This window comes from Cygnus olor, chromosome 8, assembly GCF_009769625.2.
Source record: "Cygnus olor isolate bCygOlo1 chromosome 8, bCygOlo1.pri.v2, whole genome shotgun sequence".
Lineage (NCBI taxonomy): Eukaryota > Metazoa > Chordata > Aves > Anseriformes > Anatidae > Cygnus > Cygnus olor.
In genome coordinates, this window is record NC_049176.1 from 27,244,376 (window position 1) to 27,265,725 (window position 21,350).

At 41.3% G+C, this 21,350-nt stretch overlaps 1 protein-coding gene and 1 long non-coding RNA gene across 5 annotated transcripts in view; both read right to left on the reverse strand.

The window, feature by feature from the left end:
- GLIS1 (GLIS family zinc finger 1) overlaps nucleotides 1-21,350 on the reverse strand; it is a 191,747-nt gene that overhangs the window by 65,229 nt on the left and 105,168 nt on the right. The gene's annotated exons all lie outside the window — the stretch shown is intronic.
- LOC121073899 lies at nucleotides 4,219-18,224 on the reverse strand. The gene is made up of 3 exons (XR_005822003.1): nucleotides 17,813-18,224; nucleotides 6,373-6,543; nucleotides 4,219-5,170 (listed from the first exon to the last, which is right to left on the reverse strand). It is a non-coding gene; the product is annotated as an uncharacterized LOC121073899 (long non-coding RNA).

Genomic DNA, 21,350 nt, shown 5'->3' on the forward strand with positions numbered 1-21,350 from the left:
CAGTTGGTAACACACAGATGGGTAGAAAATATATCAAAGCTATGCACTAATAACCAAAACCACGTTCAACAAAAAGGTGCAAGTCTGAAAGAAATCTATCTTATGGAAAGAAAAAAGGAATTGTGGTCACATAAATAATTCCCAGTGACCTCCTAGGTTACTGGCGAGAATTGGGTTTTCAGAGTTTGAGTTTAGCAGAGTGGTCTGCTTTTTCTTTTTCCATCTTTGATTTAAAATTACATTTTCTGAACATCTGAAAATGTTCAGATAGTTTAGATTTTTTCTGAATGTTTCTATAAGGATTCCACAAACTTTTATCTATTTCTGTGTTGTTTTCTTTTCCCCTTTTCCTCTTTCACATTTTTCTTCTTACTATCTTCTCCTTTTCTTTTTTTCATTACTGGAAAGGGACTGAGGGGAGACAAAATGAAAAAAAGTTGTCTTTTGCATTGGGCAATCAGGATATTTTTTGGTCAGGAAATGATGAACTTTTACAGGAAGCATAACCTGACTCTTTTGCCAGTTCCATTCCGTGACCTCCTTTTGCACAGGATGGAGACTTTGTACAACATTGCCCTGTTCTCCTGAGCATCTTCCCCAACCATTTTTTACTTTTCCTATTTCATCACCGCAATGAGCTGTGTTTATTCCCTCATGTAGAACGGAGCGTTTAGCTCAAGTGAAAAGCAGACAAATGGATTAATACCAAGTGTCATGACTGCTCTTTGAAACCTGTTTGACAAAAGCAGAGTCACTGTCATGAAGAAGTACCTCCTTCAAGACTTCTGCGGCCTCTCAGCTAACAAACACAATGACAGTTGTGCCCAGTACAGCCTACGAGAGCACTCCCTGTTTTCCCATTGTCTCAGGACATTCTCCACGATTTAATTACAGATTTTGGCTCTGCTTTGATTTCGGTTTATACTAATGATATTTGATTGACAGTAACTTAAGAAAAATCACAAACTTATGTTAAATTACTAGATTATTTATGCATTTTCTGCTGTACTGATAACAATGACTTCAGTGAAACATATGGAACAAATAATGGGATATTTAGAAATCAGGAGTTTATAAGAAACTGGAAACAACTTGATATAAACCATTTAAAAACTATATTGTGCTTCATTTAAAAAAAGATATATATTTACCTAGTCTGTCTGGTATTACAGGAAACAAATAAGAGAGAGGTACTTGCAACTGTAATTGAAGTGACAACATATTTCATGGTAGCTGGAGATTTCAACTATCTCTAAAGACTGGATTCACTTTAAAACTACACAGCCTCCTCCCATCACTGTCCAATTTTAGAACACAACTAATATTAGGAAGAGTTGGCAGTATGTTCCTCAAGCCAGAACAGTACTGTACGGTATTAAGAAATGGTAAGATGAGGACAGAACGTGTCTCTACTTCTTCGCACCCTTTTTGGTGATCTTCACAACCACTGCACTGGCACAGTACATTTGAGCTTCCCACAGTTGCCAGGACTGTCCACAATACACATGGTGTCCACCTCCCCAACAACATCCCGTCCCACTGGGCCACAAAACCAGAGATCACCAAGCACATGCTAATGACAAACATGGCAATGAAAGAGTGCACTGAGGTGGTGTGGCAGAGCATGGCTTACTACTGCTAGATGCTACGTAAGGTGAAGAAATAATATGTTGGGGAGTTACAAAATTAATAAATATCTTGGGATAAATACAAAGTAGGAAAAAGCAGTTTATGTGCTCTGTCATTTTTAATCACCACATTTATGAACATCAAATAATGATGCCTAACAACACTATGAAATGACAGTATTGCTATGGCATCAGCAAACAAAAAGCCTATCATTACTCTTGGCTGCTAGAGATGTCAACAGTTTCTACAAATTGGATTTGCCATAAGTGGCATCTCCTGCTCACGCTGCAATCCACAGGGAAGTTTCCCACAACAGGGTTTAAGTGCCTTACTTGTGGCTGTTTGTCACCTCACCAGGAAAGCTGCTCTGGGACGGGTCCCTCTAATTCCCTGGGCCCTTCGCTAAGCATTAGATAAATCCTCTCCACTTCCCAATGAGAAACGTTTTTCTTAACAAAGATTGATTTTTATTTTTAACAGTCCTTCTAGGAAGGCTGGGGCTCACAGTGTGGGGGAAAGGCTTCCTACCACATATTACTAGGTATTTCTGGGAGAAGACAAATCTTGCTCTGGGTAGCTGGTGAGGAATATTTGATATTACTTCACAAATTATTTTGTAAGACAAAAATATTAAATAGCAATGTCAATTATAATATTCAATTTAATCAAATACGAAGGCAAAGTTCAGACACTAGCCCATAACTATCAAAAGGAAATTCAACAACTGGAATCACATACCTAGCCAGTTTATTGTTATTTCACCAGTTACAACAGAACATAGAATTGCCCATCTACCTAAGTGACCATCTTTCTGATACAAGTAGCAGCCTAAATAGTGAACACTGATCTTTCCTCCTGTGTTAGGAGTTCTTTAGTTGCTGCTGTTGCTGTTTTTCAATTACAGTATTACAGCAATATAGTGTTTGGAAAAGATGAAACCTCTGAGACAAACTTTTTAGGACCACAGAGAAAACATTCACTTCTCCCCTTACCTTCAAGCCCTTAGATACCATGGCTTGAAGGGCCATAAAACCATTCTGCTTCCACTGACAACACCAATTCTGTAAGCCAAAGGGAAGGGAAGAACTACAGAGAACATGATGGAATCGATCTCTAAAGCCATCTTTTCCTAAGAGGATATAAAGCTCTGGATTTGACCATTGCTGATGTACCCATTTGAGGTCTTTCACAGACCTCTGCCTGTGCCACTGTGCCATGTCCCAGCACTGGGCACAGCGTGGGAAGGCCCTAAAGACTCTGTGTCCTGTGCTGTAGAGTTTGAACAGAAATAAACTCAGTGTTTATGACATGGACCTAGTTCCTGGCACTGTGAATACAAGGTACATTCCACTCTAATTATTCCTAATTACCATGACTTAATGTGTAAATATTTGCAACACACGAACATAAAAGTGCTTCCATACTATTAGCTACAGACACGTTACCAGCTGCTAGCATGTTTTCTGAGCCTTTGCAGTTTCTCCAGATAGAGGCCACAGAGCACGGCTCCTCAGCTGACGTAAGCCCTTTGAAGTGAGGGGCTTTCTTCTTCTGTTGAGGTTTTCAACAGATAGTTGAATGGGAACCAGTGCAGCTCTAATGCCCCCGTTTGCACACACCATCTTCCCATAAATCTTTCTTTCATCCATCTGTTATTGTTTTCCACAGCTGTTGGACATGTCTATCACTGTGTAGCCTGAACCACACCTACTCTGGATCTGCCTTTGCCTTCTCCTGACTGCTCCCATGGTACTTACTGCTCTGCCTCTCCTCCGTCCTGCGTACACTGCACTGCTTCTAGTACCTTGGGCAACCTGAATTGGCAAGAGGAGACAGATGCCAGCTGAGAGTACAGCAGACATGAACCAAACATGCTTTTCTCAGTTCAGTCCGTTTTTTCGGTTGAGTCGAACCTGCAGAAAGAGTCAGAGAGAAGGTCGGGGGTGGCTGCAGAGGAGGCAGAGCAGTGGGTGGCACTGGTAACAGCTGGGACTTCAGCTGCCAATTCTGGAAGTTTCACTGGACGGTTGTGGAGACAGCTAGTCCCAGGGCCAAGGCAAGCCTTTGGAACAGTGACGATTCTTAAGATTACCCTGAAATGCTGCAAACAAGTTTTCCACATCCATCAGCCCTACACCTCCACTGGGTGTGCCAGAGCAGCTTGGCAGCATGAATCAGGTCAGATTTATTGACTGAATGCACCGATTGCCATCAGGCACCAAGCTCTCCTCAAGCTGTAACGATTCTCAGCCTCCTTCCACTTGGCCCAGTCAGTCGGAGCAGCTGAGACACTGCATGCAGGCACAGTGCTGTAACTCACTTCCATGTCCCCTGAGGCGTCTTGGGCCGTAATTTATACAGCTCCGAATACTTTTATATTATATAGTACTGAGAGCTTGAAGGAAAACCAAACCAAATGAAACAAAGCAAATGCAGACAATGAATAGCCTGAAAAATTAAAATAGCCTCAAAACTTGAAGATCCCAAACTGTCCCCCCAAGTGACTCACACTGAAGAAGCCTCGTTTATGAGGCTGGAAGAATTGTAAAAACAAGGAAAGAGCAAGCTCTCGGGAGATTCATAGGTTACTCAGTTTTTAATTATGATCTCTGATTACAGATTACACTGTAAAGGCATATAGCTGTCCCAAGCCAGGGGCCTTCACCGGGGGTAGGGGAGGTAAAGGGCAAGGCATTGCCACCACCTCACAGTTTTTCTTTCCTCTCCCCCAGGCTGAGGGCCTCTCTCCCGAGCTGTGACACAGAGCATGTTCCACAGAAGGCCTTTCCACAAGGCTGGGGAAGAGGAGGGTGAGCCAGGAAAGGTCACAGGATGACTGCGGGTGACAACAGCCTGAGTCACCCCTGCTGAATCTTCTCCTTGTCCACTCTCACCTCAAAGAGATCACAAGGCTTTTGCAAAGCTGAAATCATTTTTTAATGAACAGTAATAGCAAACCCAAGATAGTCTAATAATGCCAGCTAAGACACACACGTCCTAATTCTTACAGCACTACAATGCACATGCTCTCTGGCTAGTCTCTCTACTCGTGCACGTTTTCTGCAGGCTGAACGGGAGTTTCATTCCAGGACTAACAGTCCTCAGCACACTCTGAGCAACAAATAATAACAAATAAATTACAAAAGCCCTGGAGCAGTCTGCTTAGTCATCTTATTAAGTGTTACTAACACTTTCACAGTGTTGAACAGGCCTTAGTCAGTCACCCCGTCCCATAAAAGACATGGTTTTCTCATCAATAACCCTCTGCAAACATGCCAGAATGTCACAGCTGGAAAGGGATTGCTACGAGCGGAGTAAGGAGCTCCTCTCTGACCTCTCCCACCACCAGAAAGCAATCAAAGGTTGTTCTGCACTTCGGAAGCCCGTTCTCTTGGTGTTGGTTTGAACTCTAGGACGTTGTTTACTGATTATCAGCTCGCTCCCACACCAGTGGGAATGGCTGGAGCTCTGGCTTTGGCTACAAGAACAGCAAGAGGAAGATACTGGATATAAGCTGGCGAGGCACTGCAATTCAAATTTGCTTTAAGAAATTAAAAAAAATATATCTCATTTTATGCAAAATAAAGGGGATGTTATAAGTTAACAAAGAAATCAAACAGTAACCTTCCCAGGACTTAAATTTCCAGGTGGTTTGGAAGGAATTTCTAAACAGTTTCTAGTATTTTAGAGATTTTGAGTCACTTGATCATGCTGTATCGGAGCAGAAGTGTTAATCAGAATGAACAGTAACCTCCTATCACAATGGTAGTAAGTACATAAATATTATTGGACATACTTTTTCAATAATCCTATACGTGTTTTTTAACAAGCCTCCATAACACAGAGAACATATGAGCCTTGCTAGTATATACCATACCGCAAGGTAGTTAAGAATATATTGCATTTATAAACTATGCACAACTTTATGAGTCTCTAGCTATAATTTCATCATAGCGCAGTAATTGGAAAGTCTGCATAATTTTGGAAGGATATGTGTTTTAGTTAAAAGAACACTATTATTGTTAATTGGATACCAAGCGTACATTGTAAATCAGAGCAAAGTATGGGCTCCTAATTACAAACTTTTTTGAAACAAGCACTGTATGTCTTTACATTATTTTTGGCTAACAAGTGACTTAAATGACCTTAGAGTTACAAAGTCCATAAATCTTTTCTTTAGCTGTGGCTGATGAAATGCTACAGGATACGAATGTGTGTTCCCAAGGTAAATATCTGGCTTGGCAGCCTCATCTCCTCCAGTGAAACGAGGTAAAGGGGTATGTAAGTGACTGGCACTGGCACATGCCCAAGCAGAACAGGTAAAAAGGAGAAGGCTGGTATTAACTTATGTAGCATGTTGCAGCTTAACACGTTTTAAACAGGCTGGGCTCACTCTTTGGCATCTGGAGCTAAAAACTTACAGCCGTGTTCTTATGTGGAACGAACTTGTGTATTAGAGTTTTACAACACCAGCAACAAGCTTTTACGAAGTTGTTAAGATCCTGAGTCCAGAGCTGTTGTGAAAGACTATTTTTAAAGTTTTTTTAGTTTTTTTTTTCAAAACAGCTTTTCCTCTGCATGCCTTGATCCACTCTTACTGCTCCTGTGGCAGCGGAGATGGCACTCACCGCTGAGCAGGGCGCCGAGGGGCAAGCACTGAGGGAAATCAATATACTCATTGGGTGTGACCCTTTCTCAGCTCTGCTGGGCTGACGGAAGGTGCCAAAAGCCTCAACTTCCTACCTGAGTTCATGGGAGTGGAGAATGTTCAACAGAGGCTACGATCCTTGTGGGATCTGCTTCTGAGCACACAGTGGTCAGGCCATGTACCCCAAACCTGCAACCCATGTATTGGGAAGGTGGTTCATTATTTGGGTGAGGGTCTTAACACGTCGGTTTTTCATCACAGCTTATCTGAATGATGAACAGAGTGAAGAACCTTTAAAAGGCATGAAAAAGAGGCAACTTAAAAACTGGGCCTCTTGGAACCCAGGTATCATGGCCCAGGAAGATGAACAATGCTAATCCTTTAGTCTTTCTTTTGGTCTCTCCCCATTCATAGGAAATTCATACCTATTTTTAAAGTCTGTTGTGATTACAATAATGTACTACAAATCTCTGGAAATCCTTTTGACTTTCTACACTTATTATATATGTATATACCTATTAAAAATGTAATGTTGATTTTTGCCATGGCGATGCTGTTCAAATGTCAGCCTGCGTAGCATCAAGTCAGAAGCCATGTGTTGCAGATTTAAAAGCTGTATTCACTTTTTGATATACCATTCAGCAAGGAGTCACTGTCAGACAAGCCTTTTAATCTGTTCAGCATGTTTCCACCTCTTCTTCAGGGAACGGTTGTGGTACATTTCACCAGGCTACCAAGTAATTTTGGTGTCTTAACAGCCAGTTAGAGCAGAAGAGAGTCTCAGACAGTGTATGGATCCCATCAAGGCTCAACAAGTCCCCAAAGTCTTGGAGTTCAGCAGTTCTGCAGGCTATATGTATTTAACCTTTTATCCTGGCCAGGTTATTAAAGTGAGTTCACAGAACTTGCCTCCAGAAGAAAAAACAGAAACAGCATGCTTGCAGTGCTGCAGATGGGTAAGTATGGGTTAAGTCCTGTTTTATGACCCCCTTAATTCCTTTCCCATAAATTCACTAACCTCAAATCACAACTGTGAATGCCTGTGACAAAAAAGACTTGTCTGCATGGGAGCAGAACGTTGCAATCTCCACCTTGGCTTGTACCTATTGTTAATGCAGAACCTGAAAATGATTTCTGTCACAAGTTCAACCACAATCTTCTCCATCCACCACAGGGTTAACCCAGGTTCACTCTTGCAGTGCAGGGAACTCAAACTGTATGATTAAAATCACAGTGCTCCAGGCACATTGGCTGTGGAAGCTGGCTTGTAGCCTTCTTGCAAGCTTCTGTGCTTTTTGAGCACAGCTGTACCCAAAACCTACGTACCTAGGATGGTCAGAGATGAATGACAGACAAAAATCATATTGCCCTGCCAGGCAGAGACACCAAAGAGGAGTTTTTCTCTGTGATGTTTTGACCACTTTGTTCAGGCTCAAGCCATTAATGTTCCAAATCAGGCTTAGGATCCTCCTAACAACCGAAGACACCATGACAACACCTTGTCTCTCCCAGAATGACTGGCTGAAGTACTACACTGTGGGAAAAGCTCTCTCATGGAGATTTTCCTCAGTTTTGGGTTCGCAGCCATTCCCCACTGACCAGAAGAATTGGGAAGGGTACTGGAACAGGAATCAAATCCTTTGAGACATGGAACAAAATGCCAACTGGAGAGTTTTAACAAGGCAGGTGTGACAGAAACCTTAGACTAAATCACTAGTAAAAGAAGAGAAAAAGTGGACAGAAAGACAGAAGTGGACATGTACATCAGACAGGAGGACTGGGTGACTCCTCTGGGTAATTTTAGTTCTTAATTGGAATCTCCTCTAGAAAATTCACAACCTTCAAGCAGGGACAAATTCTTATGAAGCCGGGCACAACACATGTGCTTCATAGCCTCCAGAAACCCAGAATGGACTGGGCACAGAAACGGTAGGTGAGCACGGTTCAAACCTCATTAGAAGGTAATCTGTGGGCACCTCACATCAAATGGGCAAACCGAAATGCTCGCTGAGAAGCTCTCATCTCAGCCAGCAGCAGAGGAAAGATTTACTATACCTGGCAAATCACCTTTGAACAGAGAGCAGAATCTGTTGTGCTAAAAACATGCTTAGCCACCTGCGGTTTATGTTTTTATTTTTGTCCTGCTATTCTGATAATCCTGATGTTTCTGTTTAACACCGCTTGCAGTGAATCATTAATTTCAACTGAAACTAGGCCAACTTCTTCACCTAAAGCCTTATTTAAACACCTTCACAAGTAGTCCATTTTTAAAGGTGCTGAGCACTTGGTACCTCTAAAAAATCAAGTCTTTGGACACCATTTCTCTCTTGGCTCAAGCTGACTGTTTATCTCAGACAACTTGACATACTTTGTTTTCAAATCCAAGTCTGTCCTCTCTGTCCTTAGCTCTGAGACGACACACTGGCTGCTTCTCAATAGATTTTTGGTGGCACAGAAATTACAAGGTCTTCCCTGTTGGGATGAGCGTGTTCCTTTTCTTATCGACTCCCTGAGCACGGCAGCGCAGTTAGGTTCCAATTACATTACCGAGAGCTGCTTCAAGACCAGGTGAGGTGAAATCCGTGAGCAACCCTGCAAGCCAAAGCGCAGAGAACTAGCAAGGGCTGCTCCTGCAGGAACTTAGGAGAGTGTCTCTTCTGTGCAGGATATCCTCGGAGCACTGACCACTGACTCTGCTTTTGAAACAAAGTGAAACAGTCTGCTAAGAGTGATTTCAAGCCAACTATTAGATTTCCCATGTGCATGTTGTATGTGCATGTTTTAGACTATCCCCAAGTAACACATGACATTCCCATTAGCTTTTGTTAACATCTACATCGGAGTAAGCCAGAATCTTCAGAAGATTAACCTCTGTTCCTTCTAACTGTTCCTTAATTTTTATTAGAACAATTTTTTGGGATAGTTTTGAGGGCTTTTTTCCTCCTTTGGATGGATACAGAAATTTCTCTGATGAAAGCTTCAGACTTTTTTAATTTAAACCAAACCAAAACAAAAAAGCCAAAAACCCCAACCCTGTAAAATTATTTTCCTTAAGGAAACTGCCAAAACTCTAGGAATCAAATTACAGAACAGAAGCAGACGTCACAATTCCAGCTTTACTCTACCTACTCGGGGAACCTGAATGCCTCTCTGAGGTGATGAGTTGATGGGAAACAGCACAATTCGGCACTAAGGAGGGAATTTCTATTTGTATTTAATGATCTTGGTGAAAGTGAACCTTATGAGCATATGTAATAGATTTCTGGGTTCTTAAAACCTGGAAAATAATTCTTTTGCCTACTGCTGAATAACTCCTATGCACAAACCTACAGCCAGCTAAGAAAGAAAAAGACCAGCAGGGTCATATCCATGGTCTGAGAAGTGTTTTGGTTAACTCCTTATAAGACTGCTATAAAACATCGTTACAAAAAGCCAATTACCAGCGGACATATATTTGCTATCCAAGAGTACACTCAACCATTTTTTTTTTAGGAATCTGCAAATTGAAAAATACCTCAAGGTCAGAGGGCCTGATTTTGGCCGTGTCCTTCACTGGTGACACATTTTCTGCTTTTTAAATTGACAGACATTCTTCATTCATAAGCCCCATTGTTTTAATGGTCATTGACTTCAGGAAAGTAAGTTTCTGTTACATCCAGTAACTGCTAACCCCTTTTATCCAACCAATAAATAATCCCTCACCCTCTGCTCCCTCCTGCTCAACTCCTAGGTTATTACATTGCAACATTTTGGCTGTATGCCTATTTAATCTCAGTAATAATGATCAAAACCAGAGTGCGCAGATCTCAGGACCCTGATTAGGATCACCATCCAACTATACATAATACACATACTTCATTATAAACAGGAGGTTCTGCCAGAGGTTGCCAGATTCTATTGGAAATTCTACATTTCTCAGGACTTAATATTATCATCAGCAGTTTAGATCCCACTGGACTTCAGATGGTAAATGGTAAGTTTATTAGTTTTTTGTTAGAGGCAAGTGAGGAAGTGAGTTTTTTTTTCCTTTTACATTAACTTATGTCAAGAATGATGACTCTAAAAAGTCATTAGAAAGCAGAAAATGGAGGGTGATTACAGTATAATATTGTACAACTGACAAGGCTCTGTTCCTCTTCCAACAAATAAGAAATGCTGGTGAGGTTTCGTAGCCATACATAGTAAGGAATGGGATAGTCCAAATTTAATGTCTGCCTCACTGATTTGGGGTCATGTCTCTTTGGAGCTTTTTGTAGTACATGTTAAAGAGTCCATTCACAGAGGACAGGAGTCAACTCCTATCTACGACAGTGGCCAAACATCTACTGACCAAAATTGTACAGGCTAAAGGTTCCATTTGTCAGTCTCATGCTATAAAAAAAGAATAATAATAATAATAAAAATAATAATAATAAAGCAGTTTGCAGGTATACAGTCTAGTTTCTCCTGGCAAGGAGAACATGGCATATTGATTTATACTGTCCAACTATCTTCAACGTGCCTTGCACTCTGATGTGCAACAACAGCTACCATTTAAACAATGATTAAGATCCCCAAACTGTGGGTAAACAAATGTTCTGCTGTAGGCATGTTGCTTCCATCTTAAAGACAAGTCTACCTTCCAGCATATGTGGGAAATCCAGGAATTAATTTGGTTTCACTGCACACTTACTGGCTGATTCCTCTGCACATGCTGAATTTGCTGGCTAGCAAAGCACTGGTGTGCTGGTACAAAAACAAAATAAGGCCTGGGAGTTTAAATTCGTTTAACAAGAAACATGCAAATCTATAGTTTTAAATAATGCTTTGTCATCACACTGCTTAAGGCAGGATTAAAATCTGCTTAGAGGCTTCTTCTGTTTTGCAGAGTCAGTTCCAGCGCGGGTCACGATGTGGATAAAATACCAAACCCCCAGCCTTGGCTGTAGGTAGCCTGACAAACCCAAGTTTGTGCTGACACATTACACATCTCTGATTCACGGCCACTTCATAGAACAAACCATCTTCCTAATCAATTAGTTACCCAAATGAAATCAGCTTGCCTTCCCATTTTAAGTTGTCCAGAAACACCCAGGTGAGCCAGAATGATTTTTCTGTGTATGGAGAAAATGCCAGGCAAATTTGACAGCGGATTGCTGGTTGCAAAGGTGTTAAGTTCCTACAAGTTTTTATGAAAATTGGCAGCTGAGTAGGGAAAAGACTGAAGAAAAAAACCTCAGTAGATTATCTTTTCCTGGACATCAGAGAATCTTCACGGGCACACAGCACTGAGACAACCAAAGAAAAACGGGACTTAAAAACAAATCTGAGGAGAACAGAGCTAATTAAGTTAACTATTTTACCTCCTCTTCATAATACTAAAGAATCCTTTATTGTAAAAATGCCTGTGGTATGGGATGATACCGTGCAAACTGTCTCTGCCCATTACATCTATTAAGTCCCTTTGTCCAGCATGGAGAATGGGGAGAGAAAAGCCTAGGCAGGAATTGATGGAGGAGGGATTTGCCTGTGCACATGGGTTAAAAGACATTTAATGAGTCACAGAAAATAATAGCTTTACACAGTAAAAGCATTCCCTCTCTCTGCTTCTCTCCCCCTGCTTTTCCACATAAATTATGTGAACATATCATCAAAACATGATGATTTTTATTTTCATAAATGGGGCCATATGTCAGCTAAAACAGAAAATGTGTGCTGAACTGTGATGTGGGTTACATGATACACTTTAATTGGATGTCACTTTAATGTAAACAGCTTTACATAAAACTCAGCCTTAAAGAAAACTTTTTTAAATTGTCAAATATTAGTTGCTAAAACAACTTGATGTTGCATGTGTCTTTTGCATTTTGCTAGTCAATCAAAGGAGATCAGTCATGAAAGGGGCTAGATTCTCATCTCACTTGCACCAAAGCAGCACAGAGAACAGGGTAGAGGTACTTAGAATATGGAGCCAGGGGCAAAAGATTTTTTTTTCCATAAACATTATCTTTGCCTAAGTTTTCTATCTGAGAAGATTTTTTTTTTTTAATTGCAAATGTCATTTGTTCATCTAAACATTTAACAAGTGCAATTCACTTGTGGTCATGTCTGTATGCCAACATCCATTTTGCAACGGGAAAAACCTTAATCTGAAAGAACAAAACAGAAACAAAAACAAAACCCACCACCAAACAAGTACAATACACACACACTTATACAGGCGAAACAAACAACTTTTCCTTGCACTACAAACAGCTCCAGGTACCCGTATGGAAATAACGTCCATAAACAACAGAGTGCCATCGAAATGAACAGCTGCAAGCAATGGGATTTTTAAAAAATTAAAATAAAAACGCTTTGGTAATGCTGGTAGAACATCTACCACTTACATTTGGAAACTAACAAGTCAGGATTTGCTAGCATACACCTCAGTGTTACTACAGTCATTTTCTATACATGATCATAGGAAAAAAGAGTCATATCTCACTTGCTACTCTCCAGTAACTGCTGGCAAAAGCTTTTTCTTTGATGCCACCATGGTCTACTCTCACAACAATGCTCAGAACAGGATCTATTGAACGAGCTGTCATGTTCAAGTGGCAACTGAGTCTTACTACCTTGCAATAACAAACTCATGTTTTAGCATCAGATATGCAGGTGGGTAGACTCGCTACCTTTTAGAAGTACTTCTACATGTCAAACAATACTGCTGGCAGCAACACATTTGCTAAATCTATCCATGGTTTCCTGTGAATATATCCATGGTTTCATCTAGCATTTGCTCAGACCTGCAGGTCCATAGTGCCATATATGCACTCTCAATCTTAAAAGTTATCCCTAACACTTAAGGCAGAATCCCACAGGATTTTGCCAGTATTTGTGGTTGGAAGCATCCCCTGTAAGCTACCCCACCAGAACCCAAGGTCTGCTGGGCAGGAAAAATAACAGCTATCATTACTTAATCTTCAGCTTTCTATTGCAAGCCCACTGCACCATAGAGCCAAGGCGGAAGACTACAAGATGCCCTCTTGGGCCTGGACTCCTCCTAAAACAAAAGAAGCTCCATGCTTCTCTCCGAGAACCATCTAACACATTTTTGAATTACGTCTGGACCACCAACAAAGCTGTTGGTGAAAAAGGGGAGCGGCATTGTATTACAAAGCTTTTCCTTACAGTTCCTGTTCCTAGTTATTGGCCGTCATAATGGCTTTTACAACGACGGCAGCGTAAATCAGCAGGCAAAGGCTGAATAGAATGTTCTGCCCTTGCCTCCTGATGAAAATTTCTTTCCAAAGAAGGGATAAAATAATAAAGTAGTTTTAAAGAATCACTTTTTTCCTCGGGTTTATTTTGGTTTAATTTAGCAGAATGCATAAAAGAAGTATAAAAAAATCCATAAAGCCAAGAAAACCACAAAATCCCCTTAAAAAATGAGATTTATGTTCAAGTTTGAAATGGCATAAACAGGCATTACAAACATCATCTCTGTTCCAATCAGAGTAATAAAAATTGTCTTACAAATTATAAGGCTATAAAATTGAAGATGACTGCTTCTGCCATCCAGTTGGCTTGCACTGACTTCGGTATTTGGTGTTCGAATGTAAACAGCACTGCTGATTCCTCACGTGTTGCCTGCCATTTCAGCTTGCTACAGAGAATGCATTAAAAGGGGAAGCGTGTTTGTATGGCTGCTCCCACAAAGTGTACAGCCCCTGAGCTGACCCCGGCCACAACGCCAGGGGACAGCCGAACCAGAAGGATACCTGCAGAGCATCGTGCCTTTTGCCCTGGCTGGTATTTATGGGAAACTCAGCAGCATCACGAGGAAAATCTAGGGGAAGTTTATTGCTTTAAAGCATCATTTTGCACATTAACATCTGCTGAGACAGAACTCATCTTTGACCACATGCTGTGGAATGAAAAATGTTTCAGAATCTGTTATTTTTTCTGGCTGTACTGATGTGGGCATCCACTATCTCAGCCCACAATATACAAACAGGCAATGCTTCCATGATAGAACTGCTGTGGCTGCAACAGCACGAATAAAAAAAATCCAAGCCAGAATGGCCTTTTATCAGGAAGATTTTGGATTTGCTGCACCTGAGCAGGGCACTGACAGCCCTGCAACCCCAACATATGCCATTTGTTCCATGCAGACGTGTCTACAGGTGCTTACACAGCCCCATCCAGCTGCCTGTCCTGCAGCATGCTACTCTTACACCACCTGTCCTGCCTCCTAGTCAGATTACTTAAACAAAAGCCTATTTCCAACTCTAAAATACAAATCCTGTGCATAAATGCTCTCTTGGGTGTGGGTGCTGCTCTGAGCAACGTCTCACCAGGGATGGCTGTTGGTGACAATATTTATCCCAGCCTGCAGCGCTCATCCCCACACGGGCTCTGTGTTGGCACTGGTGCCAGGGCTCCTGAGGGGGAGGCATTTTGTCTTGCTCCCTCTGGCATAGCCCTGGCAGGCCATAGCCCTGCTATTCTTTTATATACCTTTGCAGCGAGGCAGTGGGATCCAGCATCCTTTTGTCAGCAACTGCTAGGGATGTAAATCCTTCTCAAAAGCAGGGCTAGGGCTGCATTCTGCAGCAGTTCACATGAAAGATTAATTTGGACACTGCAAAATCAGCTCCTTAAAGATATCTCAAAAGTGTGGGAGAAAATGAAATGTATTAGAACCACGGCTGTTCAGTACCTGCCACCCACGTTCACCAGCAGCATACAGAAGAGAATAAGCACGTTAAGGTGCTAACACGCCTGGCAGCAGGTGATTGATTTAAGGTGGTCACTTGGCACCTGTGGTGGGATTTTTATGTAAAACACGATCTTGGTTTGTGTATATACCCCGTCTGCAACAACCAGGCTGGGGGAGTATGCATGGGGCAAAATGCACACATACATACCTATAAAAAACACCTAGGTATACACACACACGCATATATGCATATGCTTTTAAATACTCCCACAATGAAGTACAACTGCCTAATGAAATTACTGAACTTTGCCTGTTATAAGCCCTGCTGCCAATCTGCCACCATGCATTCCACCTTTCACAGAGAATTCAGTAAACATTTCAATCCAAATCTCAGACCCATAGCGGAGGTATCAGTAACAGTGACATATTATGAAACTTTCATTCCCTTTCCCCCTCCCCTTCTGCCCCAGTAATAACTGTCAGGCGATCCTGGCAATTTCACAAGCATAGCAATGATTCAGCTGGCAGATTTCAGTGGATTATTGTGGCCAATTTGGAAAAACACTCTAATAAGCATTACTTTCCAGAAACCAATATAAATCTGGAAGAGAGGATTATTAAACCCAGGGAAACTATAACAAAAGACATTAATTGCATTTTTGGAAGGACCTTTTGAATTAAATTATTACCTGCTAGTTTATAAGGCAAATATATAGATAAAATCCACTACCGTGACAAGAATTTATTTATATTGGCTACATATATACACTGTAGGAAATTTATATATAAATATAATTTACACACAAACACTATGCTCATTTATGGCATTATGTAAGCAATACATGTTGTTACATGTCTGTATGTGTATCTTCAGACAATTAGGATTAGGTTATTTACTCTCACATACACACATGCACACAAGTCAAGTAGAACAAAAGATCAAAGGTAGGAAGTGATCACAATGAATTATAAGCCATGTGTTTGTGTATTTGTGTGTGTATTTGGGGGTTTCTAGATAGTCTTACAACAGAATACAGCAATTTCTTAAATTGGGTCCACAGCACTTGGAAAGATTTTCCTGACTTGCTTCTCATTTGCTGCTTGTGCATAATTTTGAAAAATCACTGGCCTGTTCCAAAGTCTGTTGAAGTATATCAGGAGCTTTCTCTCGACATCAGCAAATGCTGGATCAGGCCATTAAGGCAGAAAGATTAATCATTGCCTCTAACTCTTGTGTCTTTGGGGACTGTGTGAGAAGAACGATGGAACAACCACAGGCCGTTTTGGAAGTTCAAACACAAGATGACTCAAGGATTCATCCCACTGTTGAATAACAGTTTGGAAAACAAAATACTGTATTCTTACAATAATATGATGTAACCTCTGATTTTCTTATTTTCCCTGTTACAAGGCTGTTAGGTTGTACATGTGTTGCTCATATTTTGTCTGTCTTGTCTATTTATCTTTCCAAACACATAGTGATTAGCTTTAGAAGTGAATGAGAAACCCCTTCCCTTCAAAGTGAACTCACGTCCTCGTTGGAGTCAGTGTTCTGGAAGGCTTAATAAAGCAGCAGGAAGGCAGTGCTGCAAACAAATATTTAAATAGCTCAGATCATATACCCCACTTATGACAAAAACTGGTCACAAAGTCTGAATTTATTTTGATAACTCGAAAACAGAGCTAGGTTTTCACACTCCATTATTATTAATGAATAGACCAGGAACAAACACAGGAAGCCCAGCTCCAAAATAACTACTGCATAGGACGCTGCTGCTATCCAAACAAAACACGCAGGGACTGTGGCTGAGCCACACGACTCCCACGCAGCTACTTTTTGTCTTCCTGGAAGGGAAATAGAGCCTGTGTCCTGAACCTGAACACGTTCAGCACCTGTCCTGTGCCAAACACCAGTGCTGTCCACTCTGGCTCGGGTATTTCCAAGTCTGCATTTCACAACCACAGGGTCTGATAAACCTCTAAGTTTCCATAAATGCAGATGCAACTCACAGGTCCCTTCCTATTCTCAGCCAGCTCCCTCCAGGGAGTGGCCATTACAGACAACAGGTTAAAAAAGAAAGGTATTTGAACCTTCTGCTACGAATCCCCACACCAGCACAAGATGCTCACTTGCTCATGGCGCTGTGGCCACCTTGCAAGTGATAGCATCAGGACTGTGCTGAAGGGCGTGCAGCTAACACATTGCCCTAAGCGCCCCTATCAACTCTCAGTTTTATTTATTCCCAAATTCATTGATATACTACAAATAAATAATGAACTGTCCTTTTCCCAATAATTTTCATCTTAATTTTTGTTTCCTGTACACCCCAAGATCAAAAACTCAAGCACTGTACGGTAAAGTCAAAATTCTGCATCCACCATTAAACACGGGGACAGATTTTCAGAGTAAGAAAGAATAACGGAGTCGTCTCCCTTTCTTCTCCTTTTAGCATTGCATACTGATACATGCAAGTAAGACATGTCCTCCCTCTGCTTTTAATCCCAAAAGACAGCCAGGCATGAGCTGTCTGCTTAATTTGACAAACACTTGGCTTTCAGGAGGATATGACTCGCAGTAACAAAAGGCTCCAATGTCTTATACTGTTTTGCCCTAAACATTACTGCAGTGTGCAATTACCATAGAACTCACTGAGAAAACAAAGTCCCTGGATGATTCACGTTGTACATTTTCCCTAAACCTGAGCTAAAAACTTCAAAGCCTCCCAAACTGAATCACCAAAATGAATCACCCTGTTTTCAAACATGTCGCGGAGCTTCAGGAAAGCAGCATTCAGAGGTGCTATACATTGGAGCTGTGCAGAACACAGCAAAGCCCAGGGAAAGTCACCCACCTCTATAACAGGAGCACTCAGTATCTTGTGAACTGGGGCTTGATTATTGCGCTTGTATCATAAAGGCCTCAGCTGTCCTCCTGCTTGTTTGTGGTCATTGGGAGTTTTGCTTTCAGCACAGCTGAAATTTGCCTTTAGGAACTGGCAGAGGCTTACAGCTTGCAGCTGGGTAGGCTCCGTGCAGGTGCTCAAAGGTTGGAGACCCTGCCTTGCCCGCAGAAACTCTCCCCGCAGCTTTGCACGGTCGTTCTGATGCCTGAGAGTGGATGGGACAGAGCAAAATGGGATTGCTGGAGGGTGGGAGGGCAGCACCTTCTGCCTGCCCACGCAGTGGTAGCTACAGTCCCAGCTGGGAGCTCCAGTGGGCACTCTGCAGCTGCTCCAGCATGTCTGGAGACAGACCAACCTCTCTTCCCCTTAAATAAGGCCAACGATTTGATAGCTAAACGATGTGTCTGTTTCTATAATAACATTATGAAACATTTATCAGAATTTAACAGAACCAGACTTGGGTCATGAGTAAAGCCACTGTACGCTCATAAATGTAGCAAAGAACCAGAAATTGGTCTTTTAAGGCTTTCTGTTCTTCATCTTTCATAATCTAAATTAAAATTGGCTGCAATCAGGCCTGGAAATCAGGCAGCCCTGCTATAGTTGTTTACTAGTAACTGTATTTAAGCTAAATTTGCCAGTATTCTATATTTAACATTTTCTTAAGTATACACTGGTATCTTTGAGTGCATGGAGGGAAAGAGAGTTGAAACAATGACAACATTTTTGGTGCAACGCTGCAGTCAAAAGAACTCCATTTAATATACAGGTTTGATAGTTTGTTTTGTCTAAGGTGGCTATTTTGCATGCTGGAGTTTTGTACTTGAAATGGTTCCTGGGCAAAACACTGTAGATTTAGAATGATACGCTGCCATGTTTTTATGAAAAATATGGTTTTGTTTAGGCTACAATTAGAAGCTTTCACAATTTGTCTCTGGAAAACTGAGACCAAAAACTCCAGAGTCAGTTTGTTTACTGTGAACTGAAGTAACATCTATCTTCGTAAAGTTTTACAACAAAAGAGCCTTCAGCATAGTAAGACCTAAGAGTTTTCCTACTAAAAATGTACAGCTGCCATGCAATTCTTAACGCACTCCAATTCACAAGGCTACGAGCCATGCATTGTTTTGAAGCCATGGGGGTAAATCAAATTATTATGAATGACACTAATGATCCCATACTTGCTTGAACATAATGCATGATATAGCCTTGCCTTTAGGGATTTTTTTTTTTTTTGGATTTATAATTGTTATAAATGGCTCGCTCCCTCTCTTTTGTTGATTTTACAAACAAATGCACTCAGGTACACAGTCTGCCTTTTCCAGGTTAATCATGTGAGCCAAATCAGCCACGCCTATCATACGAGAAGTCCCAGTATAATGCCTCAGAAAGGACCGAGTGCAATAAATGGAGCAGCATATCATAAAATACATACAACTACCTTCTCCCAGATAGAGCTAGAGCAGCTGACCTGTGTCAGTGGATCCTCAAAGTCATGATTTAATAGAAGTCCTTTTGCATTGACTGGAATAGGTTTGGTTTTTCAAAGAAGTGGATCTAAACGCAGTTATCAAAGGGAATTCCTGGGTGATCAGAGTATGCTGTCCTTCAGCAAAGCAGGCATTTTTATTAAGTACAGGTCAATTATAAACACAATAGCCAAAAATAAAAATAAAATACAAAAGCTATATAATGAGAGAAGACAACCATCACAGACTTTCAGAAATCCAAATGGTTTCTTTGCCTTGCCCTTTTCTTTCCCAGCAAAATCAGGCCAGATCCCAGCTGGTAAAAACTGGCACATTTCCATTAGCCTGTGGGTCATTAACTCTGAAAAAAGGGCAGTTTCAAAACCAGTTTTGTGTATAGTGTTAGTTTTTGTCAGCGTTGCTATAAACAATCGAAATTGAAAGTATTTGGGATGACTGCAATACCCACTTCTTTCTCTTGCCATTCAGAGATGCGTTTCAACACAGACTTTCCTAAAACAATTTATATGTATCGGAGCCTGTATTTGACAAGACAAAATATTCAAAACAAGCTTCATCTGCCTTCTAAGTTGCACCCCTGGTGATGCACAACCATAGTCTGTTGGTGATCAACAAGCATCAGACCAATTCTTAACAGAGGTGCCTTCACCTGCTAAGGGGAACGACTCATTCATAACAGCTGGGGCAAATGCTAAGACCAGGGAGCTGATGTGCTCTGCACTTCCTCATCAGCCACCAAAAACTTTTGCAAGAAATCTCAGTCCACGCCAGATGTAAAAGAGGGAGGTGGCATTATCATTCACTGTCTTGCTTTTCTGCTATGTTTATCCTGCTCAGAGTTGCCAAAGAACTGGCAAACATAGGCCCAGGTACAGATTCAGAAGAGATGTCTTAGGGAAGAGCTGGCCTCCTTCTCTCTCCCCAGATTTGGCTTAATGTCATCTGATTGTGAGCCCATACTTGTGCATCTCTCACCTCCACAATGCAGTTGTGCCCTGCACCGTTTCCCAGACAAAACACAGCCTGATCTGATCTGATCAATGCACATCAAAGCATCACGCTTGAAACAAAACTTGCATTTCACTGCCTGAATTTTGAGGAAATTGAAGCAGGAATCTGCAGGTGAAGCTGCTGTGCTCAACAGCCCTTACTTGCCCAATTTCCCAACACAAATAAAATATCACGGCACAGTCATTCTTGGCACAATGGCCTAAGTGGTACAATCGCATTCACTGGAATGAATAGCAAGGCTTTCATTCATGGTGAGAAGAAACATTTTGTTCTATAAAGGTCAAACCTGGTAAGAGCAAAGCAAAACAGAAGGTATCATTCTTGGCAACATGACTGCTCTACCAGTCATCCCTGATTCCATGCTTGCCGGTGTGCAAAGAAAGCATTCATTTGTGAAATGGGCTGACAGTCTTGCCTGGAAGGACAGGGGAACGCACAATATATGGGCTGCTGGGCACCACCTCTGTGCATGCTGCCTGTCCCTCGCTACCTTACAGCAACATTAGGAGGACAAAATACACAAATAATATCTTTAGAGTGCAGACACCTGAAGGCTAAAAATGTATTCCTGTGCCTGTTATTGCAAGTCTTTCTCTTATGCCTAATGACAAAATCAATTTTCACAGAATGGCAGAAATCAGCAATAAGACAGTTTGCATTCAAGATGATTTTCTACAATATGTTTTTCACTTATTCAGACAGCCTACCTTATATTCTTCACATAATTGGGCATCCATTATTTCCACTATGAAATTATTCCAGTCTAAAATATACCTCATAATTAAGGAAATTTTTACTGAAAGATTAGCATTAATTTTTCCTTTGCTCAGTTATGGCTGATCTCCCCTACTTACATTCTCTGCTCTCCTCTAAACAACCCCTCCCTTTCCTTGTTCTCTGCTCCCCAGCCCTTGTTTAATTCCTTTAATCTTTCCTTAAAAGACTGTCTCTCTGTCCCCTTAATCATTTTTTAATTTCCCATCCTT